The sequence below is a fragment of the Protopterus annectens genome, chromosome 17.part0 (genome assembly GCF_019279795.1).
Source record: "Protopterus annectens isolate FY-2018-M chromosome 17.part0, PAN1.0, whole genome shotgun sequence".
NCBI lineage: Eukaryota > Metazoa > Chordata > Ceratodontiformes > Protopteridae > Protopterus > Protopterus annectens.
The window spans coordinates 390,664,458-390,691,494 of NC_056751.1; positions in this window are offsets into that span (position 1 = coordinate 390,664,458).

Below are 27,037 nucleotides of genomic sequence, written 5' to 3' on the forward strand. Positions count from 1 at the left end.
AGGAGTGTTTTCAGGACTTTGTGATTTTGTTGAAGTTCTTTACGTTACAAGGACAAAGGCACTTAATCTGTTTTTATATTGTTTTTGTACAAATAAATGACTTTAACATTTAATGGCTGTGGATTTCCTGTTTGACCATCCCACAGACACAGGGTTGTTTGGTTATTTATTGGTCTTTTATCCTGCTTTGCTGTACATGGTATACCTCTGAAATGTCCCAGAGGTCAGTATACCCAGGCTCAGATACAGTTTTGTTAATAACAGCACTGGGTTACTCCACAGAATGAGAGTTTACATGTGGAATGCACACATCCTGCACACAGACAGCCCTAACTCTCTATGTAATTTGTACCTGTCTATTATTTCCTGTTCAAACAGCTGGCTTAACTGTAACCCCACGTGGTGCCTTGCTGGCTGCCTTCTTGGATGAATTTGCATTTGCAGATTGTCCTATATTATGGATTGCAGTGCCCCAGTCTGCCCTAGTGCATTAAATGCTAGTTGTTTTTTTTTTTTTTAAGTTATGTTTGCAGAATTTACAGGATTGGACGTTAGGGGTCACCACAGTGGAACTCCAGTCTGCTAATGATTGACAGTCAATTTTTATGGTGCCGAGGTGCCAGCCCAATGCTCAACCTTCAACGAAGGCATGCCCATTCATGCATTCACACATGTCTGTTGAATGCCACTCGACCGTGAGGAGGACATGCAGACTCCACACAGAAGACACTCCAGCCGAGAATCGAACGGGAGAACCTCTTACTGTGAGGCTACAATGCTACCACTGCACCACTGTGGCTGTCTCAGAAAATTGTCAGTAAAGTACTCTTGCATTTAAATTGAATTGGGCACAATTGTAATTTTGGAATCTGGCAGAGGTGTGTGTGTGTGTGTGTGTGTGTGTGTGTGTGTGTGTGTGTGTGTGTGTGTGTGTGTGTGTGTGTGTGTGTGTGTGTGTGTGTGTGTGTGTGTGTGTGTGTGTGTGTGTTGGTGTGTGTGTATGCTGAATAGATGATTCTTTATTCTTATTTTAGTATTATTATGGAATCACATCCTTCACCAATGCACTGATGTCTTCCCTCAGCATGCTGTTCTATCCACAACATTCTTTTGGAATCCAGCCTACAGACACACAGCTACAGACACACCTACAGACAATATAGACTCAAAAGTCTATTGCATGTCTTTATGATGTGGTAGGAAAGGGAAGTACCCAGAGAAAACATACACAAACATGAAGACTCTACATAGAAGATGCCTAGCAACAACATGGCCAGAGAACCTCTTTCTGTGATGCAGAAATGCTGCTCACTGCATCACTCTGTGACCCCTTAACTGAGTAATACTTAGCATGAGTAGAATTTCATACTTCCTGATACCTGCAGAATTTCTGGATGGACAGGATGTTCTTCGTGTTTCACTGTTGCAGTCATTACATTTGGGAAATCTGCTGGCAGGTTGCCCTCAGTCGGCCTGAATAACAAAGTCTTGGATCCTGCATCAGTTGCTGTCTCCACTTCCATAACGTCAGGTCATCAGGGGTATAAAACATGCAGCCGACGCCATTTTATTCAGTCTTTCTTGCTGCGCGGTGCCTGAAGCAGAAGCAGTTCACGAGTGCCGGTCGGCCGATTCCTGAAATTTTCGCATTAGAGTTTCAGAACCAAAGTCTTCAAACTAAAGCTAAGTACCCCATTGGGGAAACTTTTACTTGCTTCTTACCGATGTCAGTAAAAGTTAATAATTGCATTACTTGTGGGGAGAGGATGCTTAGTCTGAGTATGTTAGCTTGGGTTTAATTAGGATAATAGAAAGAGGTAATAGTGCAGAGAAAAGCAGGAGAATGAAGAGCTCAAAGGGGAAATTCTTAAGATAGTTATGTAGGGTGAAAGCAGGAGCATTTACGTTTAGTGGATAGGTAAGAGAAAAGTAGGGTTTTGAAGGATTCAGCGTTAGGAGTAGTCCTGAGTGAAGGAGGGAGAGAGTTCCATTTTTTGCTAACAGTGAAAGAGAGAAGGTGTTGGCCTGCAGGGCGTTTGGGTTTCTGGACAGAGATTAAATTTTGGTGTTCAGATCTCAAAGATCTGGTTGGGATGTAAGGGGGAAGGATGTTTGTTAAGGTTGGGCATTTATCTGGATAGAATATTAATTTGTGGGCAGTGGTTAGTTGGAAATAGTCTAGGAGGTTTGGGAGTTCCAGCCAGTTCAGAGATTGTAGGGTTAAGCAGTGGTGAGTAGAGGTTTTGGATTTAGTTGCGAATTTGGAGATTTTATAATAGCAAGTTTCAAGTTTAGAGGTGTTGGAAGAAGATATGTTAGTTAATAGAGGGGGCTCCATATAATAGAGAGGGTAGGAGGTAGGTATTAGCAATAGTTTGCCTTGCAGAGTTGGAGAGAAAGCAGTTATTTCTATAGAGCATGCCTAACTTTTGATGGGTTTTCTTGATGTTTTGTTGGATGTGGATATCAAATTTAAGGTGTTCGTCTATGGTAATGCCTAGGAGTTTTGCGGAAGGGACCACTTCTATGGCAGAGTTGCTTTGGTTAAGGACTTTGAAAGCATTCTTGTCGAAGGAGAATTTTCTAGAGGGAGGAAACAGAAGAATTTTAGATTTGTTAGAGTTGAGTGAGAAATGGTTTTGGTGCATCCAGTTTTCGGTAGTGGAAAAAGCTGTTTGAGTTTTAGTCAATAGTTCAGGAAGGTTGGAGGCAGCACAGACTAAGGTGGAGTCATCTGCATATTGGATAACTGTTGTATCAGGGATGATTGAGTGAAGGTTGTTAATGAAAATGTTGAAAAGCATGGGTCTGAGGATAGACCCTTGGGGAACACCGGTGGGTGTTGGCAAGAAAGAGGAGGTAGAATTCTTCCATCTGACAGCTTGAGATCTGTCAGATAGGTAGCTGGAGAACCAGCAAAGGGTATCAGGGGAGAGATGAAGGTTGGAGAGATGAAAGAGAAGGTGCTTGTGGGAGATGGTATCAAAGGCTTTGGAAAGGTCTAGCAGTACTGTGGATACTAGAAATCCAAAATCGCGTGCTCGATTTACTGTGTCTAAGAAGGATACTAAGGCGGTAGTGGTGCTGTGGCCAGGGCGAAAGCCATGCTGGGTGGGAGTTAAGAGGAGATTATGAGTTAAAAAAGGCATAAGTTGGTGATGGATACATTTTTCAAGTATTTTTGATAATGGTGAGAGTAAGGCAATTGGGCGGAAATTAGAGATATTGTAGTTTTTGCCTCCTTTGTGCAGAGGTAGAATGAAGGCAGATCGCCAAAGTTTGGGTACATAAGACTCTTTTAAAGATCTGTTAATTAGGATGCTGATAGGGAGAGCAATACCATCTGCAGCAGTTTTGAGGAAGGAAGAGGGTAAGTTGTCTGGGGCATTTGAGCAAGGCTTTAGTTTTGATAGGAGTCTTTTTATGAAAGTAGTTGGTACAGGTTTGAGTTGGAAATTAAGTGTACAGTTACTAGGGGTGCTGGGAGTAGAAGAGAGAGAGTTGGATGGATTATTGTTGGGAAAAGATTTGGTTAGATTAGCAATGGATTCTGTAAAGAATGTGTTGAAGTGAGAGCTTAGTTCTGAGTCAGTTAAGCTAGGGTCAGGGCAGGGATTATTCCTAAATCCTGGGTGGAGTAGGGAATTAATAGATTTCCAGAATTGTTTAGGGTTCTTGTTATTATTGGACTGAAGTTTATTGTAGTAATTTTTTTTGTCTGAGGTGATTAGTTTCTTTACTTGGTTGCGGAGTTGGGTGTATTGAAGCAAGGTAGAAGGCATCTTATTTTTTTGGTATAGCTTCCAGGATTTGTCCCTGGAGTGCATGATTTGTTTAGTTCCTTTGGATAGCCAAGGAGCAGAATTAGTCTTGATTTGTTTGTTTCTTGGTGGGGCTTGGGAGTTGAGGGTTTTTAGGAAGATAGAGTTAAAATATTCTACAGCATTGTCAAGGGGAAGAGTATAAATGATTTGCCAGTTTATATATTTAAAAGTGTTTGAGAAATTTGAGGGGTTGAAGTTGCTGAGATTGCGAGTGTTGATATAGTGGTGTTGGTGTTTAGTATTGTTGGTTGAGCGATGTATGAAAGCAGGGAGATGGTCACTGAATGTGTCTGGGATAGTACCAGAGAGAGTTATTTTATTTGGATGGGAGACTAGGACCCAGTCGATGATTGATCCTGGGGGGTGGTGTTTGTTAGGGTGAGTGGTTGTCTGTATTACTTGGGAGAAATTGTAGAGGTTAATGAATAAGGAGGGAGAAGGTGACTTGATTTTATTCCAATCAATATTAACATCGCCTAGAATGTAAGTTTCGAAATTTATTTTAGTAGAGGCCCAGTGAAGAATATTTTCAAGGGTAGAGATGTTGTCACCTGGGGAAATATATAGTGAGATAATGCAGATATTTTTATGTTTATTTAATTGTAGGAGACAAGCGGTTAGTTCAGTATTTTTGAATTTTGGAATTGGAGTTTGTAGAGGAATGAGAGAGAGAGAAGGTTGGAGTAGATTAGAGCATAGCCTCCACCTTTTCTATTTAAACGGTCACTTCTATGGATTTGGAATCCAGGTGGTAGGATTTCGGAGTCAGCAATATGGGGTTTTAGCCAGGTTTCTGAAATGGCTAGGATGTCAGGTTGGTTGTGGGAAATCCAAGCTTGTATTTGGTGTATTTTGTTATTAAGGCTTTGGGCATTTATGGTGAAGAACTTAAGGGTGTTAGGACAGGAGGTAGAAGAAGAAGAGGGAGGGGGAGAGTGGATGTGTGAAATGGATGAAGTGGGGAAGGGGAGGAGTTTGTTGTGAGGCAAGGGCCAGGGTTAGGATGGATGTCTCCAGATAAGGCTAGGTCATTAATGGGAGTAACTTTTAGCTTTTTGGGTTTATTGAGAAGGAAGCTGTTTGCGGCTAGTAGTGATTGAAGAGTGAGGGTATTTGTTGTGGTGGAGAGGAGTATGGGGAGGAATAGGTGTAGTAGGCTAGGAGAAATAAGAGAGGGTGTTATTGTATGGAAGTGGGATGCTAGGGATGGTTTTGGGTGAGTGCATGGGATGGTTTGAGAAGGAAGTAGGCATGGGGGTGTTTTGGAAGAGTAAGAAGTAGCAGAATAAAGAGGAATTAGTAGCACAAGAAGGGAGCATGAGACAAGGATAGTATAAATGGTATGGGAAGACATACTAGGAGAATGTGAGGAAAAAAAGAAGGGAGAGATGTATGAGGAAGTTTACAGGTTAATAGAGGAGAAGAGGTAGAGGAAGTAGAGGGGGAAGTAAGTCTTTACAGGGAGAGAGAGAGACTGAGTAAGGAGGATAAGGTGGGTTAAGGGGTATACAGAGGAGTAGGAAAGGGAGGGGTGATAAGGAGAGGAAAGTGATTAGTTAATTGGTTTGGGTGGGAGGGGTTAGTCAGGAATAAATATAGAGGTGCTGAGGCGGGTGGGATTTGGGGGCAGGGTAGGGGAGCAGAGTGAGCCTGTAGGGCGAACGGAGTGGGAAGAGCCAAAGGACGGAGAAAAGGGAGGGAGGAAAACAATCAATGGAGTGAAAGCCAGAAGGTGAGTTTGCACAGTTATGTTAAGTAAAAAGACTGACAACAAGTTAGAGTTATGGTTAGAAATGAAAGAGAAATAGCAGTAGAAGAAGGTCAGAGGCTAAGTGGGATAGGGATGAGTAATGGAAGTGTGGAGAAGTGGAATGGATACTCCAAGGAGAATAGTGAAACTGAGATGAGTATGAGTTATGTAAGAAGTAAATGGGAGAGATAGGAGTGGAGTAGGAAAGAAACTAGAGACAGCAGAATGGTGGGAGAGCGCCACCTAGTGGGCAGTCAGATTAATACAGCAGAGAGCCCTATAGGGGAAAATTCCTGTTAGGTGAGAAGAGGAGTGAGCGTATGTACAGCAAGAGTGGGGGTAAAGAAATATAGAGGGGGAGTAAGGTCATTGTAAAGGACTGGAAGAGGCAAAAATATGTAAAATAGAGAGAGTAGGATAATTCAGTGGGCAAGAAGCGGGAGAGCTTTGGCTGCTCACTGACTTGGCAGGGAAGTGTACAGCGACCTACAAGAAAGTATGTACTACCTTCAAATGGGCAGAAATAGATATAGCACTACACATACTTTGTGTATATACTTGTGAGTATGTGTGAGTATACTTTGCATAGTGTGAGGATTGCAGTCAGTACATGGTGACAGCCATGAGAGTTACTGACTTCATATCCCTCATAGGACATATGTCACAGCAAACCCTTTTATGACAGTAAATGTATGAGGCTATCACAGCAACATGCCAATATTGGGGCAGTGTTCGTAGCTCCAGCCACAAGTCTGTCAACCTTTGTACATATGTCATGCAGTAAGAGGTGCTTATGTCCTGTACACCATTATTTATTGACATCATATCTGATAACAAGCCAGTCAGATATCACACTGCTAGACATGTTATGTATAGTGTGGGTTGTTTATCTTGGCCATTCTGTGTTTGTGTATACAGTACTGGTGTCTGTGTACCTAGGGTGATTGTTGACAGTATGTGTATTGTGCATATGTACCTTGGGCTGTGCACAGACTGTGGTAGATGTCATTGTTGTCGGTCCTGTTCTATCTGATGTTACATGCTGCCCCAGTGTATGGTACACTATTGGCTCACATGTCTGTAGGGCCAGTCACACACGTGTCCCATACCACAGACAGCCATCAGACCATACAGTGCATGACTAAGTGTATGTAGGGTCAGTGTGTGAGTGGCACATATGAGGATGGTGTTTATCAGGCAGTCCATATAGTGTCATATTAAGCATATGTACCATATGTGGCTGTGGTTGTCTTTACATTGGTTGTGGTTATGCACTTTCACACTGGTGTGTGTTACTCTGTGCTGTGACATGCGTGTAGAGCCCACTATAATTGCAGGTACAAATATATTCCCCCATACAAAATGTAGTCCAGTGTTTGGCAGTCTGCCTGTAGTTTGCACAGTGTTTTGTGACATGCCTAGCAGCCTAGTGTAATTATCTAGTGTGCTGATATGTCCAGTCATTTGCAAGACATACTGCTGCCAGGCCACCATAACTGTTGTGAATTTCTAACAAAGCAGTGGGAATCTGTACAGATATATGTCACTAACTACTGGGTAGTATGTAACCATGTGACCCTTGCACCATCAGGTATTATGTGTCAGGACAGACTGGCATGTGTGCATGCATAAACTGTGTGGGCATATGTAGTCCAGTGTTTACATGATATACCCATGTACATGGCTATTAACATCCACATTGGGAGGTGTGATCCACATGTCTCACATGAAGGGGATATGTGTACACCTCTGGACTGACCACAGAGTGCCAGACTGTCCACATATATTGGTCATATCTCTGCTGTAGTTCACAGGATCATTACTGTGCTAGCAGTGGTACTGTTCTATGCTGTCCTTAGGATGTCTGTCAGTAGTCAATGGCACACATGCTAAAAGCAGATGTGACCTCCCACACACATGTCTGTTAAGACAAATCCTATTACAGTAGCAACAGTCTACATATATACCTGCAATACATACATGACATCCCCTTGCACTAAGAGGTTGGGACTATTGGGGCTGAGGTAGGACTCCACTCCATGTTCAGGACATATGGTGAACATATATGTATATATATTTATCCATATATCTATATAGATATATATACATATACATATCAACATACATAGATGGGTGTATATATATATATATATATATATATAGATATAGATATAGATATAAACACTCAAATATATACATATACACAGCAATATATGTCTACACATATACAGATATAGATATATATGCACATATACTTATGGATATCTACATATATATCAACAGTAATTGGTATATCTGAATAGGTATGTATGCACATATAGTTATAGATATCTACATATATATATATATATATATATATATATCAACATAAATATGTGTATCTGTACACAAAGAATGTGCATACATATATCTCTCTGTCTCTCTCTCTCTCTCTCTATATATATATATATATATATATATGCATGTATATACAAAGAGATCTACACATGACCATATATATGATGCACTATACATATGTGTAGACAGACATATGTATGAAAATACATGTGTATGTATATGTAGACTTATATCAACATATGTATATCTATATATCAATATTCCTGCCATGTGTAAACATCACGGTTGTGTATACCTTCCCAGATGTATCTCACTGTATGTATGTGTATATTATGATATAACAACATATGTGATACAACAGTAATATCAATAACAAGTACTACACAATTATGGAAGTAAAAGCAATTGTTCAATACTAATCAATATGTGTATTGACAGATATATTGGAAAAATGACTGTCTTCACAGTGGTCATGGCGTAGTAGTTATCTGTTGTGACTATAGTGTACAGGGTCCTGGGTTTAAGACCTGCTAGAGCTGTTTATTTTGTTGCTGGGCAGAACAAGGGCTGTTGGATACAGAGTGGTTAAGGCAGTTTTGAGCAACTTTAAGTAGGTTTGTGCAGGTATGCGTGAAGCTAAGCAGTGCTAACATATGGTTAAACATATGGGTGCTTGCCAGTGATGGCTGGTGACTTCAAATCAAAGGGGGGCTGCAGGAGACAACTGAATGGGTGGAGCCAGCAGGAAGGGGTGTGGTCAACTAGAAAGGGGTCCGGATATGCTCAAAACCACAAAAACTGGGGCTTTAATTAAATACGCTGCTGTGGGTGACAAACTGTCATTATGAGAGTCCAACCAAGACAAAATGAAGTGGACAAGAAAAAAATATTTCAATGCATTGCCTACATGACAGCTTACTTAATATCTAGACGGAAACAAAGGTTGGAGGCATGAAAAAAATTACTTTTTAAATACATTACTGGAATACCATTCAAAATCAAGTATAAAAAAAGAAAAGCAGCACTCAACTTAAACCACTGCACTGCAGTTCTAATTATAATTTATATTCAGCTTTATAAAAGTACCAAGTAAGATGCAGCCAATGACATGCATTTTCTGAATAATAAGAAACATGAATCAACAGTATAAAAGTATGACAGAAAACCAGAACATTCTGCAAAATCAAGGACAGATGAAAAGCCACTGTACTTGTGTCTAACTTGGATAGGGGGATACTCTGCGAACTTACACTGCATAAATGCTCCTTTCACCTTTTCACCACATGGGAAAGTGGGGTACAAGTATGTCACACTTTGAAATGTATTTGGATGACGGTGATGGCCCTGACACATTTGTCATACTCTCAACCTCAGAGCAAGAAATATGGACAAACCCATAAATAAAAGTGGGACAAAGGGCCAAAAATAAGGACAATTTTTAAATATTGTTCTTACAAACTTAGAGCATTGATAGAATAGTAGGTCTTGCATTAGTATGTATTTTCTGAAGGGTATGAAATCTGAAACTCAAATGTCTGTCATTATTTTCTAACTTCAATCTTTAATGCTTTGCCACGACTTTGCCAGAAAAACCACAATTTTATGAATAACCGACGAAAAATGTGATGTGAAAATCTACACACACACACACACACACACACACACACACACACACACACACACACACACACACACACACACACACACAACCACACACACACACTTTCAGTTAAAACTGCAAATGAACAAACTTCTAAATTAATCATTTTTTTATATTCCTTCTCACTATCAGTACATACATTTGGCTCTTGCAGTACCAGTCTATTAAACATAAAGTAATTTCACATTGAAGCAACACAATGACTCCTCTTGTTCTGTGCCATCTTTTGTTTATTTAAAAGATCCAGCCCATATGTGAAGAAGTGCATTATAAATTATAAACATTATAAATATTCAACTTTACATTCAATTCAACATCAATTAATTTTAAACTCATTCCCCTTTTTCTATAAAAATGAAAATCTCCATTTATTTTATATACTAACCTACTACTATTTCCTCCTTTATGCAGGACGGTATTAGGTCAGCTATTACAGATGGCACAATTCAATGGAATGTCAAGAGACAGGGGGAGGCCAAGAATAATAATCACTAAATATAAACAGTAAACATAAAATATTAATTTAGTCACTGATTTTGTCATCACTATATTATGACTGCTAATGCACACTCTTTCTGGGAAGGTGACTCTTGCACAGTACTACTGACTGACAATGCAGGTTCTAAACAAACAAAGAAAAGAATCTGAATCTGCCATAATGATAGATGAGTTCCTGCAACTGATAGTACCTGCATTCCACCTATGAATAAGGGCACATAATTATTTTTAAGGTAATATGCAGATAACCAAAATGTGAGCACCAGACAGTTCCTTCAGTATCATACATCTGACTCATACTTCACTCTACAGCTACTAAACCAGGAAAATGACAAGCAAAATCAGGGATACTTTATATTGTTTTAATTTTTAATAGGCATATAGTACTGATTGTTTAATTATATAATCTCACCCAGAACATGAATATATTAAATAGAAAGATAAAAATACATGCTATTAACTGCAGTCATTTACCTAAACAAAACACAATATAAATGACTTTGTATCCTCTCACCCAGAACATGAATATATTAAATAGAAAATATGTACAAGTTTAGAGTACCATATATGTCATTAATCTGACATCTTAAACAAAAAATTCAGGTGCTTGAGGAAAACATTCTAGTAATCCTCTAATCCTCAAAAAAGTCCAACATAACTAATCAGTGCAAACAGGACTAGTGAATAATATACTATACTATAATATACTATGATACCCCTCCTTTAGTGATTCTTTCTACAAGGGTCTTGACTTACCTCAAGTAAAAAAAATTAAATGATGAGTGACTGAGACAGTCTATTTCTGTCACGATTCCGAACAACAAATGAAGTAAAGTTAAGTAGGCTTTTTTTAATGAGCTAGGACAGGAATCCAGAAATCTTAACCTGTAGCAAGCACCCAAAGAAAGCTGTTTTGCAATCAGATGATTGAATCAAATGGTTTTGAACTAGCCCACCTGTGTACCATACGGTAGCAAGCAAGTAAACAAAAGTACCTGTCCTGCACTGCTTGCTACTACTGATTGTTTCTCAGTCTCTTTTTCAGAAAGTGAGTGAGAACCAGTCAGTAGCCATCCTGCCATTCACGTCACATACGTGACTGAGGATGTGGCAGTCTGCCCCCCCTTCCACTTTACTGTGTGGTTACAGACTTCTAGACATCACACACTGGCGCTTACACCATGTGGGTTTTGCTTACCAGTGTGCAAATTTGCTTAGCTGTTATATCGGAGCAATGTTGACACCTGCTAGGCATGGCTTAGCCCTGGTAACCAGTTCTTACCACCCAGTCTGATAACATAGCAGGGTAATGACATCTGTAATAAGTGTATGTAATGTCATGTACAATACATGCACCTATGTGCTGTCATTACAGTAGCAAGGGATGTGAATGTCATGTCTGGGATGCACATGTATATGAGGCTTGTACAGCACTGTTATCCATGTAAATGTGTTACAGTGGTAGTAACCCAGGGTACATGCTGTCACACTGGCATGTAGTGTATCATGGTGGTACTACTGTTGACAGTGCTTTCCCAGGCAAGAGTAGAATGCTAAGTGTAGTACCGACAACAAGCACACCTGCAGGCATAGCTGGACTCTGAGGCCTCCCTGTTGTGTTCCTAGTGTGTGTGAGCTGTGTCACAGTATATATCCCCTACTGGATAATGATCCGACATGTGGAATGTGACTGTAGACTACTGTCTCTATACAGCACATGTTAGTGAGGACTTCCAACATGTAGTTATGGCATACATATTGTTGTCAAATGTCTATCTGTCAACACATTCATCCTACTGCATAGCTACTTGCCAAGCTGATGACTGTCAATCCCTGTAAAGATGTGCAGATGGCAGGTATCCAGTTGGGATATGTACAGGCAACCTATTCTTGATTGACACTGACATGTCTGCCCAGCTGTGTAAGAACTAGCACATATAGGAGACAGCACTCTGTACGAACCACATGCCACAGATACCTCCACTACACTACCACAGTCAACAGAACATGCTTGGGTACAGGTCTCCATCACAAACACTAACCATGTGTTGTAATGCATGTTGCATACGTGTCAACTGGATCACCTCAGTGGCCATGTGCAGGAGGCACACAGAGGATTGGCTGATGCATGTCACTCTCACCCTGAGGGTCACCACAGTGGTGTCTGTCGATAGATTGCCTGCTGGCACATGGCAGGTACCACTGCACATACATCCCCTACACAACCCATCTCTCCATGGACAATAATCAGGTACACAGCTATGACCACCTGCAGCATTGCACCCCAGTACTGATACATGTGTATGTGTGCATTACGGAGGATAGCAGTGTCTGTGTGTTAGTACACCTGTACTTGGGAATTCCATGAGGGCCTTCAAAACCACCGCAACACCCATTGCCATAGTCAGTTGTGGCTGCTGCTGTATTGGACATTACATGTACCCTTTTATGCTCCTCTCCCTACCGGCTACACGAGCCTTGCAGTACCAGCACAATAATGTTGTACAAATGGGTTGATAGGCATGGGATACCCATTGAGTTCTGGCAAGTGTGTGCATGTGCACATGTCTGTATATCTATGTGGTACAGCATTCCGAGACCACATACTCCTATCACAATACCCATTGCCACACAGTAACACAGATAGTTTTGTTGCTGCCCATAGGTGAGGCATGACAATGCAACACCCTACTATGCCTGTGGCATGTGCATTAGATGTATATCCCTGTAGTACCACTGTTAGGATATACAATGGGTTGTATCGGAGTCGTGGGCAATGTGTGATGGTGAGTATGTCAGAGTGTCATCATGGGTTCCAGGAAGTACAATATCCACTGGGGGATGTGGGTGCTGTGTACACTGTCATTACACCATGGTACACCAGGCATATGTCCCATGTACCACTTTATGGTGACCACTGTCACCATCAACCATAGAGGTAACTGATACCACAATCCAGCCCAGTTATGCATGTGCTCTGTGCAGCCTACCTGTAACACACTGGACACACAGACAAGTTAGTTAGCAGTGATAGGCCCAGGTCTTGTGGATGTGTGTCTGCCTGTTATTTGTCTGTTAATGTGTATATGATGGTATGTCACACTGTGTATTGTCCATATACAACCATTACATCCCCTATTAGCATACTGTACATGTCTGGGGATGTTCTGCATGTAACATGTAACCTGGAACACACCTCACCCTAAACGCTTTGTGGTGTGTGCAGTGAAAGCCACACTGTTCAGTAGCACTACATACCTAGGTAGGGGTCTAGTCCCAGTGTTGCCAAGTAAGATTGTATGTGTATGTGGATGGGTCTACATCAGGCTGCAGATTATATATGTCCCAGTGAGGCACCTGTCCATGTGGCACAGGCAATAACTGTTATACAAACCTGTGACATGTGTTCAACTTTATTCCAGATAGGTCACAGCCATGGTGTCAACACAGTGATATACCCCTTGTGGAATATGATGCAGACCATCCTCCTGCTGACACATGTACACCTACAACACAAATGGATAACATTATGGAGACCACAATCAACCAGTGTTACTAACAGCTATAATGCATCATTGCTGGATGGCTACACTACCTGACATGTATGCATAAAACATTACTCCTGACAACATGTTACACTGCTGTACTTTGGTACACTGTAGTACAGTCATTGTGTGCATCAGAACCATATTAGCCTGTCCCTGCATTGATGTTATCGATGACAGGGATGTGGCATAGATATCATTATATGCACAGGGTGTATTGTTGGTTTGCCAGAGGCTGAGGGTGGGCCACACATTTGACACCATGTGTGTGGGTGAGGGGTGTAATGAGTTGAACTGGGCATGGTGATGTGGTGTGTGTAGGTATGGGGTTGCCCTAGGTGTGTTTGTATAGTGTGTGGGTATGCATGAACACAGTTCTGCCATATGGCTGCCCTATACATGTGTTTATGGACAGCTGCAGACCATACCTGGTAGGGTGTGCAGTTCACCACCTCCGGCCATGGACATGTGGACTGTGCCTGCTAGGGGTTCCATCGGCATGTTCAGGTACAGACCTCAATGTGCTACTCTCCCCTGATGATGACAGATGTCCGCTGGAACCAGGTCCCTCCTGAGACTGGCCAGGACCACATGCTCATACCCTGCTGTGGTATGGTGTGGACAGTGCCCCCCATGCAGTGCTGGGGCTGGTACTGCCACTATGGGAGTGCCTTGAAGTCCTAGCATGTCCACGTTGACCGCCAGCTGTTGCTGTTGTTGGTCTACGTCCACACGACCATTGCTGCACGCCCACCATATGTTCAAGCATGGACAAACCACGGTCGATGAAGCCCATTATATCACCAGTCTATCCATGACCTCGGTATAAGCACAGAAGGCACCTGACAGTTCATGGAAGTTGTCACTTGCAGATGTGAGAGCAGCCCTCTGCAGCTTCAGGCCCTGTCTGGTGTATAGTTCCATATGTGCCTGAGCCCCATGACAGCCTGAAACATGTGCCTGGTGGTATCAGTTGTGGTGCATTTGCCAGCGGCATGATGACCAGCCGCCCTACCACAAGCACCCTGGGACATCTGACTATGTGGTGCCCTGCTGGACATCCAGCTATGCCTGCTGTGACCAGACACAGTAGTCATGGATACCACAATGTCCTGTGCACTGCCACCAACCGTCAGCTGTCCCTCCACTATGGCCACTGGTGATGGGTATGTACAGGTACTAAAACTGTGTGCGGAGTTGGGTTGGCTAAGAGGCGGATGTCAAATGATGGCACTGTTTCAGCCCCTGACAACCCCACCTGTGCCTCAACAGTACTATCATCATCTTCAGTGTCTGTATGGACACCAACATCAGATTGCATGCAGGAGTGACCCTGACCCTCCTCGCCACCTATGGGGGAAAACAAGAAATGCACTTTAAGACCTGTACAGCATTGCATAACAGTACTCAAACTCTCACACACACACACACACACACACACACACACACACACACACACACACACACACACACACACACACCACCTTAATACCTACCTGTCTGTGACTTTACAGACAGTCCCACATTTATTACCATACGTTTCCCATCCTGCATCATACGTGGTAACATAGACTCCTTAATACCACTCATTAATGTATCATTCCTCTAAATGCCTAGACAAGTGATCACAACACAAGACCTGTTACTCCATTACATCCTTGACCTCAGTGGAGTGGTTTTCCATGGCCTCACTGCTGTCATTCAGTGTTCACCCTGTGTATGTCCGAACATCATGAGCATGGTCCTATATGTGAAGGGCTACTATGTTCACTCCATAATTTCACACACTGGAGTGTCATGTGTAAGTATTCCTCAGTACATGCCAAATATGATGCTCAATCAACCTATTATGTGACAACTGCAATATATGGATACACTCCCTGGTGTTGTCTAGTAATTCCCCAATGCATCTGTAGTGCTGCATACATGGTTTGTTGGTCACCTCTCTGCTCATTGAGATATTAAGGGTATACCTGGTGTCTACTTTCCCACCTAATGCATGTTCCATGCTACAGACCTTATACTATCAGCTGTCCTGTGATTACATATCAAACAAGTATTCCTGGTGTGTCATGTGTCAGTCTATGTCCATGTACTGCATGATCCCAAAGGGTAGCACTGCTGTATGAACAACCCTACAATCACACATGTGCATACATGGGCACCCACACAAACACACACACATGCACACACACTTGCACACACACATCCTACATGCATCAACCTCCCTCCACTTCACCAGAGGGATCCTACAGACAAAATAATCACCCACTGAAACACACACACGCACACACACACACACACACACACACACACACACACACACACACACACACACACACACACTCACACACACATACAGGTGAGGTTGTGCAAAGATAGTACACACAGTCCTCCTATTACCCATCTGTCAACATGCATAACATATGGTACACAACAGCATGCAGTGCAGCTATAGTCAATCCATGCTAGCAACAGTATACTTGTGTGTGATACATGGGCTGTGTTAGTAGGTGATGCCCCTTCCCTGGATGCCACTGCACCCATGTACAGTGTATTGCTGTGCACATGTTCTGTACCCTGCCATATACTGTACACCAAACCTCACAGGTGTACAACCCATTGCTGAATGTGTAGTGCTGTGTCAGTTATGTCAGCTCTAATGCTCACAGCCCATATGTTTTTCAGCAACACATACCTGGGATGATATGTGGACAGATGTCATTTATGAATGTCTGATGTCTGGTTTACAGATCTCAACATCAGCGGAACACGTATGACCAATCCAATACTATTACACTGACAACCGTCAGACCATACTGTGGCTATGGGGAGTGTACACACCCTTATTGATATGACGCACCCTTCGTTGATCTGCCATGGGACCACATCACCGCATATATTAACAGTACATGAGCCCGGTATGTGACATATGTCCTGTACATTCACATGTCTACGGAATGTGTTAGGTGTGTGGGTGCTGACTGTGATGCATACACTCCGTGTGTGCATATGTGTGCACACCCTTATCATAACGGTTTGTTGCACCTATTATGTGTACTACAGCAGTCACTATTCCTGCAGGGGTATACTAGCATGGGCCATCTGCATTTGCCAGCATATTGTCAGTCTGCCCTACACATGTCCCCCAAATCTGCATTATTGCAAGGTCTACTCATGTGCACATCCCTTGGTGTTCAAACACTGCCATCACTATTGCTGTGGGGGTAGGGTTATGTCTGCCACAGTTCCTGAACCTGACTGTGTGCAGATACAGCCATTCTTAGCATCTTTAGGATCCCTGCTAAAGTACACTGGTGTGTCATGCTGACACCCCCTCCCCACCTTCAGCCTTTTTGCAGATGCTTGACAAGTAAGGCCTGCACATGTGTGTCAGTTTGCAGTGTCCCATACACTGACCACCACGTGTTACAGCCTAGTCCCAGCTAATAATGTAGACCAGAGTAATACATTATGCCATAGTGTAAATCTGTAACAGTTTCCATTGTACTACTGATATATACACTGTTGTTGCACTATATACGAGTGATGTTTCACACATGTCCCTATGATAGGCCATGTGTCCCACCATTATGTTAATCCCTGTGGACACATTTTGCAATGACAGGATGTTAGTTATCTTGCAGGAGTCTGACATATCTTTCCAGCACCCCATCATGGTCACCACTGTGATTCAGTGCATTTAACAGCAACAATACATGAACATGTACAGCATGCATTCTGAGTAGGTGTGTTAGATGTCTGCATGGAATATAAAATAGCCTTTACATGCCCGGTGTATTGGCAAGCATCAGCATAGACCATACTCACCAGCTACAGACTGCTGCCCTGGTGGTATACCGGAGGGACCTACATAAGAGTGTGAGAGATGCAAAGTCAGTGACCACACCTGTGGCATTGCTACAGGGTGGGTGCAGCATTACAGTACATCAACAGTACATGTCCACAATACAACCACATATGCACATCTGTTTATTACTACTATGAAGCAACAAACTATATATATGACATGTCGGATATGCATGATCTACCTGTTCAGATGCAGATGCATATGCAACAATGGTCTACTGATGTGCCCTGTGGCATTACCTGCACACTCCTCAGCTGGTGTGTGGGTAGCACCCACCTCCACAATGGTGTCTGGCAGTTGTTGGCTGTGCAGACAGGCAGGTGCCACGAGGCTGGCGAGGAGCTACTCAACATGTGGCATGGCCCCCCATTGCGAGGTGATCCCCTGGACTGCAGCAGCATGCCAATGGGCATTGCGAAGCATATCAGAACAATGATGCCGGACCTGCTCATATCTGCAGTTATGCAGTCCGGCTTCATTGACCCTGTGGACTAGGTCGTTCCACAGGGCAGTCCACTCCTGCTGCTGAGGGGTAGCTCGACCAAACAGGACAGGGTAGTGCTGGATGAAATAGTTCAGCACTATGTCATTTTCAGCTGCTGAATAAGCAGGGAGCCATCCATGTGACATCTTGCCTGAAAGAGATAAAGATGGAAACAGGTCTGAGCAACTCCTACAGCAAGGTTACATAGATCTTACTACACATCTCTGTCACCCCCCCACAATATCAATGACAACAGACTGTACACACACAACTCAACAGGTATGACTACAGCTTACCTACCAGTGGGATATATATTGTATTGTACTACACTTTGTGCTATGTGTTTGTAGCCATGTTCCCTGTGTGGACACTATTGTTACTGGTCTGTTATGGACTATTCACCATCATGCCATTGTCAGGGCCACTATGGTTCCATATATGCCTGTGGTATGCTTGCTATCTGATTGCTGCACATCTGTTGTTCTGTGTTTATCTATGCATGCTGTTGGACATGTTCTGGGATTGTGTAGACTATTACTACCCACATATGTTCTATAACAGTGACACAATAGCATGTTTAGGGAATATTTGGCAGCAGAACCACCTCTCGAAACTCATCTGGCCATGTTACCAGGCCACATCACATGTGGGACCCACCCAGGGGCCTCCTCATGTACTAGTCCAGCACTACCTTCAGGTGGAACCACCTCAGGGGATGTTGCTCCCCCTGGGGGCACATACAGACATGATCATGTCCCCTGAGGTCAGGTCCAGGACTTTTTCATAGCAGGCTCCACAGACACATGCAGGATGTACTACATCACTTTGAGGCACCCAATACACATTCACAGGGTCCACATGCTCCTCCTGCTCAGCCTCCAGGCCACGCACCTTCAAAGACATGGATTGCTGTTGTGAGTAGCAATGGGGGTGTGGCTTGTTCCCATTGTTTCCATATTGGGGCCCATGGGGCTTCCACATCACAGACCACATGCACCATTCAGGGTGTTTACCCACCACATGTGTAATAAACCTCCCCTGTAGGCTGTCCTCTATATCTACCAATCCGGACCACCTCCACAAATATACCTGCCATACTTCCCCATATTCACATTCCCTACTTTTACAGACAAGGGCAATGTGGTCCCAACAAGGGGTTCACACATGTGACATACCCGTCCATGTTGCACACACTTACAGCTGTATATATCTGTGTGTATTGCTATGTGTGTTGTTCCTTCGCACATAACATGCAGCACTGTGGTGATAATATAGGGGACATGTATTTACATACATATATATGTGTGTGTGTTTGTTTATATGTAGACATGTGCATATCGATATATATATCTGTATATGTGTAGATATTTATGATGCATTTATCTGTTTATATATATTTCTACATATGTCTATCTGTGGACATACATGTATATATATATATATATATATATATATATATATATATATATATATATATATATATATATATATATATATATTATATATATATATATATATATATATATATATATATATATATATATATATATATATATATATATATATATTTACGCCTGGTTGTTTTTTTAGCTGAAACAACCACAATGAAAAAATCCTCGGCTCGAACTGGAAGAACGTAGTTTATTGCAAACAAGACAACCACCAATATTCACAGGTTAAGCGCTTTCATCTGAATGTAACCAGACTTCCTCAGTTGTTTTCTTTATATTGTTGCTTGTGGTGTTACGTATTTTATATATATATATATATATATATATATATATACATACATACATATATATATATATATATATATATATATATATATTATGTATATCTACACATATACATACCTATATATGGGGTACATTCAGACATCAGGTCCACAATCTCAAAACTCCTTCCTGCACAGCTGCACTGTTCTGCATTGCTAAAACACAGACAGGTGACACATATGGACATGTACACAGCCTAACATTAGGGGTATATATATATATATATATAGGGTCAGATTGTAGGTAAGCCTATTACACACATATGGCATTTCAGCATGCTACAATACATGTTAACCTGAGTGTCCTGCAAGTGATGGGCTCTGGAACCCACATGCCCATCATTATGGCATTACTTCCACCACCAGCTATTGGCCACAGTAATATACATCCCCTCCATTACACACCACACACTATATTGGCATATATCTTGTCAGTTGGTGCTGCTCTACGCAGTTGATGGATATAGCCCACTACCCACAGGGACAGATTCTAATGTCCATAGCAGTTGTTCAGCTGAAAATCATTACAACAACGGCACCCATTGACACATGTATATCATTCCACATCATCTACCCCAGTATTATGGACCAGGTACTACAGTCAATTACATGCATATACTCTTTGCATACCTGTTGGGGGGATATGGTCTGTTGTGGATAGTATCCTTGTAGGAGGTAATTTTTTTTTCATTCCTTCTCCTGCTTCCTTTGTTGTATTTTCTGGTGTTGTTGTGGTTCAGGAGCTGTTGTATGTTTTCATTTTTTTTTCTCTTTCAGCCAGCTGTGTAGTACTTCCAATTACCACTGTCATGGCAACCCACTATTATAAATCCCTACATCATATGGGCGTGGTCCCTTTACCTTTCCTGTATGGTGGACACCCTTCCTGTGTGTGGGCAGCAGTGTTACAGACAGCAGATAGCAATACCTCTTACAAGAGGACTTGCAATCTCAGGCCAGCTACATATCTGTATGAGGTTCCAGTACTACAAACAGAAAGTGTGAGTACTGTTGGTGTATGCATTGTATAGCACCAGTGTTGCAGGGTGTGTGTGTACATACTAGTTTAACATGGACTGCAGTCTGTCTGCATAGCTCTCAACTCTATGCCTATCCACTTGATGGCCAGAGGTGTGCATGTTATGTTTTGCCTGTCCACCACAAAGGTCTTGTGTCAGATATATACCTGGCTGTGTGTGTGTTGAGTGCTATCAGTACATGGCCACATCCATTTGTATTTCTGACTTCATATTCCTGATAAAGGGTATATTGCAGACTATTCTGTAACACCAGCGACTTGCTTAGTGTATGACAACACTATTAAACATATGGACCTATGTTCCAGCCTCTGTCCTCCACCTACATACCAGGCTTTGTCCATATGACATGCTGTCAGGGGTTATTATGTAGTGCACTGTGAGTATGTCATGTTGCCATTCCTGCCATCATTCCACTGCTGTTGTGGCCCCCGCATATATTGTGGGGTTGGGTCCATATATGTGTGGGCTTCATCTGCACAATACATGTGTGCCCTTATGCAGTCCAGAGGTCAGTGTATGTAACAGTGGTATATGGCCCTGTATGTCATTCTATGGGGGGATGCACCATAACTAACCTAGGCTGTTACAACATGTGGGGGTATAAGGGGTAAGCTGCCTTAAGGTATTTGGATGTACATTACCATACAATTCACCTTGGGTAAATGCAGGCCTACTGCTTCCTGCCCTACAGACTGTTCTGTTTGTCAGTGTGATTGTGATGGCTTTAGTTATGCCTTGTTATGTAAGAGATACCTCCCATTGTGTCAGCTGAGGTCTTTACCCACCAGGGATTGTGTACAGAGTGTAGATAGAGGCTGATGGACTATACATCTGCATTACTTACTGTTCATTGATTGTTATCCTCTGGCCCAGTCTGTCATTACTGTTGTACTACTTGAAGGCCTTGGCCTGGACAGCAACATGTAATCCTTTCCAGCATACTGTATTAATTTATCTGCTTAACAGTTGCATTAGTCTGTTTATATGTATTTCAGAGTCAAAACAGCTATATGACATGGCATATACAACTGTAATAGTACACAAATACAGCTTTCTCATGTATGCAAACCTGTGTGTGGTGTTATATCCTTTGACCTCTCTGTGTGTATATGTTGCAGGCAACAATTGTCATTTGTATGGTGACTCATACAGTGTCCAGTTGGTAAGGTGGCAACTGTAGGCATACTGGCTGTTCTGTATGGTGTGCACCCTCTACATATATATCTTCCTATACATATCTCTGTGTGTGTACTTGTAGTTACATATATATATATATCTATGTATATATACATATATATATATATATATATATATATATATATATATATATATATATATATATATATATATATATGCGTTCTGATTAAATCACCGAATGTTCCAGAACATCGATCTTCAGAACATCGAAGGTTTAAAGTGGAAGTGCCAGGTAAGTGAAATTGTAGAATTTTGAGTGTGTATGCAGGGCAACAAGTTTCCCTGCATGTTGGGTGTGTGTGCCATCTGAGTGTTGGCATTGCAGGTAGGATATGGGAAATCTTCCATTTAGCGCTACCGCATATAGCAGTAAATGGGAGATTTCTCTTACCCCACTGTAGTGCGATCACGGAGCTGGAATATTAAAGTAGGGGGGTGGGAGGGGCAAAGCCCCTCTGCATAACATAGTTTTTGTACGTTTTTTGGTGTTTGTGTGGTTCATTTTGAACCTTCGATGTTCTGAACATCGATGTTCTGAACATTCAATGATTCAAAGTGAATATATATATATATATATATATATATATATATATATATATATATATATATATATATATATATATATTTATATATATATATATATATATATATATATATATATATATATATATATATATATATATATATATATATATATATATATATATATATATATATATATATATATATATATATATATATATATATATATATATATATATATTTATTTATGTATCTGCATATATGTGTCTGTGTATATGTATCTTAGGAATTTTGATTGCTTCCACATTGTACATTCCCTATGGTAGCCAGACTGTACTGCATGATATGTTATTGATACCAGCCTGACATCATACAGGTGGGATGGATTACAGTTAACATCTTGTGTCCATGCTGTGTCAGGTCCTGGTTATGGGATTTGCAACAGTTGGTATTGTATTGCAGACCTGTTTGGCTGTGGGGGGGGACATCAATACATACAAGACATATGTTGCTTGGGCACCCTCACCCCCATTAACAGTGCATGTGTTCATATATGTACTTGTTATGTTCTCTGTTATATATATATATATATATATATATATATATATATATATATATATATATATATATATATATATATATATATATATATATCTAGGGATATATATATGTATATGTATATATATATATATATATATATATATATATATATATATATATATATATATATATATATATATATATATATATATATATATATATATATATATACATATATATATATATATTATATATATATATTTTATATATATATATATATATATATATATATATATATATATATATATATATATATATATAGATGTGTATATATCTATTTAGATATAAATATATGTACACACACATACACACACATACATCTACATCTATAAATAAATTTCCTGTACTGTTGAATGACTGTGCTGGATGACATGTTTTTGAAAACATAAGGATTATGTATATCTGACATGACTTAATGGTAAATCACATTGGCTATGGTGTGCAGGGTCCTGCGTTCAAGCCTTTCAGAGGCTGTTTATTTTGTTGCTGGGCAGAACAAGGGCCATTGGATTCAGAGTGATTAAGGCACTTTTAAGCCGTTGTAAGCGGGTTTGCACGGGTTTGCACAGAGGTAAGCACTGCTAACTTCCGGTTACAATTTCTTATACTGATTTAGCTTCTCAATTGCTTAACCTGTGTAGGTATTGCTTACCCCTGTGCAAACAGGCTTAAACCCACTTACTGCTGCTTAACAGTACTTACTCCAGCTTACCCCCATGCTAATTTCTTTAAAAAAAAGAAAAAAGTGTTGATAGGAAAGTGGTGAAACAGGGGCACAAAGAGGGTAAGACAGTAGGAAAAATAGCTAAGGATGTGCAGGAAGGGTGCAGGGAAGATCCATAGCTTCCCATTTCTATTACAGCAACAGCTGTGCATTTACACTGAATTTGGAGATAGATTTGGACATTCAAACCCCTGAGAGAGTGTTGACAACAATAATATGTTGTGAAGCCAAGTAGACCAGATTGCATGTATCTAGTAGACATGTGTGCGAAATGGACAGCTATATATGGGGCGAGATTTTTTTTTTGGGTACAGATTGCCCTTTTTTTTTTCAGGTGAGAGTGGGATTTTGGGGAGGGATAGTAGGTATATTTGGGGAGGTAGGTTGGGTAGGTTAACAGACAAGACAAGGCGCATACAGGGGCAGTATATGACACGTGTGGGGGGTAAACACCTTGATGGGGAGGGGTGTTGGGAAATCGGAAGCCCATGAGCCCCCTAGTGGAAATAGTGGGACTGAGGTCCCCACCCATGGGCAGTCACCACTGCACCTTCACAGCCCTGAAGGTGGCTGTGCTGGAGCTGAGTCGGAGAACCAGGCCAACCCTCTAGTCATGACACATGGCCCTCAAGCTGGTGTAGCAGATCTCCAAACTGCTGGTTGAGTTCAATATGCACCACAACCCGGACCTGGCGACGGGTGACAGGTTCCTGTCTACGCCTGCTCCTGGGGGGGTGAGCCCCATCCCATGAGGCAGTTCCACCTGAAGGTGGTGCAGGACCAGTGGACAAGGAGGTCCCCAGTTGGGCCCCAGATGTGCTATGGTGTTTATGTTTTATTAACATATGTGGGTTAGTAATAATCAACACATTCCAGGATTAGGTATAACAGCATGCATAGATATTCATATTAACCCAGACACGAGATATGGAACAGTTGCATAGCAAACAGAACACATGCATATATGGGACCACAGTGGTAATTACAACAGCATGCAGGTACACTGATGGCACCATGCCACCAATGTGGGAGTATTTCAACATAGCACATGCACAGAAACAGGTTTAAATAATTATCAACATTACAGTTAAGTCAGCACATGCTAATTGAGTTGGATATTTAGTTTATTGTTGCAGATATGGTGGGTGGGGGAGAAAGATGTCAATTATCAACTAGTATATTCCTATAGTTGACATTACTTTCCTAGTCAGTGCTGTTATCTGTACCTTACAAGTACACTACCCTATTGCCTTACTTTGGACAGTGGTATGGCTGTCAACAACTATATACATGAACTAGTTTTGCCTACAGTATACACCTCTTACCTAGTATACCCGTGGAGGAATTGTTTGTTAACACTAACAGTTTCTACACATACCCCCAGATTCCAGGTTGATGTTATGCACATACCTGTCCATCTCTTTTTGCACAGACTCTGGCCATGTCTTGACCACATGCAGGTGAACCAGGACATATTTAGACTATTTCCTTCTTAAACCTTTAGTGACTTACAACACTCTAATACAGGATTTCCTAGACAGTTATATTATGTAGCACAGTGTGGGTGACAGTGATGAGTAATGCCTTACTATTAAGAGCAACTGCAACACTCACAATGCCATACAATACCAGAGTAAACAGTACCAGTACAGGGTATCAATCTTTTATTTCTAGGCACAGTGTTCGTATCTGATGGACCTGTGGGAGCAATGTTTGTTAGCACTACCTGAATGTTGTCACAGAAATTACCAGATTCCACATTAGTATTATGCACATACATCTTACTCTGTTACTGTACACACTCTGGTCACAGCTTGACAACATGGGGTGTAGATGGGACATACTTGGCTTATTACTCTCATAACATTTTGGGGAGTTGCTAGAGTGACAGGTTTGATTTTAGAGATGTGTGACAATCAGTTGTATTTCCTGTTTGCTGCCTAAACATCTGGGACCATCATACTGATTTCCCAGGGGGATGGGGTGACAGGCAGCAGATATGGGCCAATTTACTGGACATTCTGGACATATCTGTACAGTTGTGTGGTATGATTCTGTATGCAGCCTACTACCACTCCCAGGATTCGAACCATGGCTGGGTGTGCTAAAAATACAACAGTTCACATCTCAGTTGTGTGTGCTATTTGGATTTTGCTGTCTGTCTTTTCACTTTGTTCTGTCTATGTCTCTCTCAGTTGTACTATATGACCTCTTGGGATTACACCAGTCATATACCAACATTCCTACACATTTTATTTATGTTGCACAGTGTGGGTAACAAGTGCTTAATACAACAGTACTATTAAGTGATTGCAAATCTACATTACCATATTATACCAGAGTAAACACATGCAGTCTAGCAGTTAGACCTTTATTGTAATGCTATTATACTTTTATTTACATACAACCTATATGAGACTCTTCCTGCCATATTCTCTGGTGTATGGAATACATGCCATAAACAATATAGGTTTTATACAGGCAAATGACTTACTACTACTTTTAGATTTATTTCCTATGACAGTACATGCGAGAGTATTACTAACCTGCCTCGCATCACAACCGTTCCAAGCAACATCCATGGGCCTCCTGGTTCGCAGCCCACTCACTTGCCACTGTGAAGGACATAAAAGGAATATTTAGCCATACCTATCCAAAATATACATGAGCTGGCAATTATTAAACAGATAGTGGAGTGATATTTACACACAGCTGGGACCTCACCTGTCCTCCTAGCCTCTTGGATTCACTGATCCAAGAAATCCTCCTTTCGCTGCTTCAGGTCAGCATAGTGATGCCTAACCTGCTCACCTGATCGAGGTATGCCAGTGGCACTGGTGAGATCAAGGGCAAGATGGTCCCAGGCTTCCGCTTTATATTGGGAACCCTGGTACTGGCCCTGAAGCAGTCTCTGCTTATGGTCTTTCACAAGGAGTCCTGCCATGACTCTGGACTCCTGGATGTCCCAGCATTGCACCCAAAAGCACACACCCTCTCCCATTCCAGACATAGTGCCAACAAGGGGAAGCTACAACCAGTTATGAGATGCATTCCCACCTGTTGTGTTTAAATAAAGCAAATTTCCCACACTTTGCCATGTTTGGATGGTTTTGAAAAGGCTAAGCTATGGGCAAACCTGCTTACCTAAGGTTGGCATTGTTTAAAGGGGTACACCAATGGGCAGATTGAGTTAGCAGGCCTACACATTGCT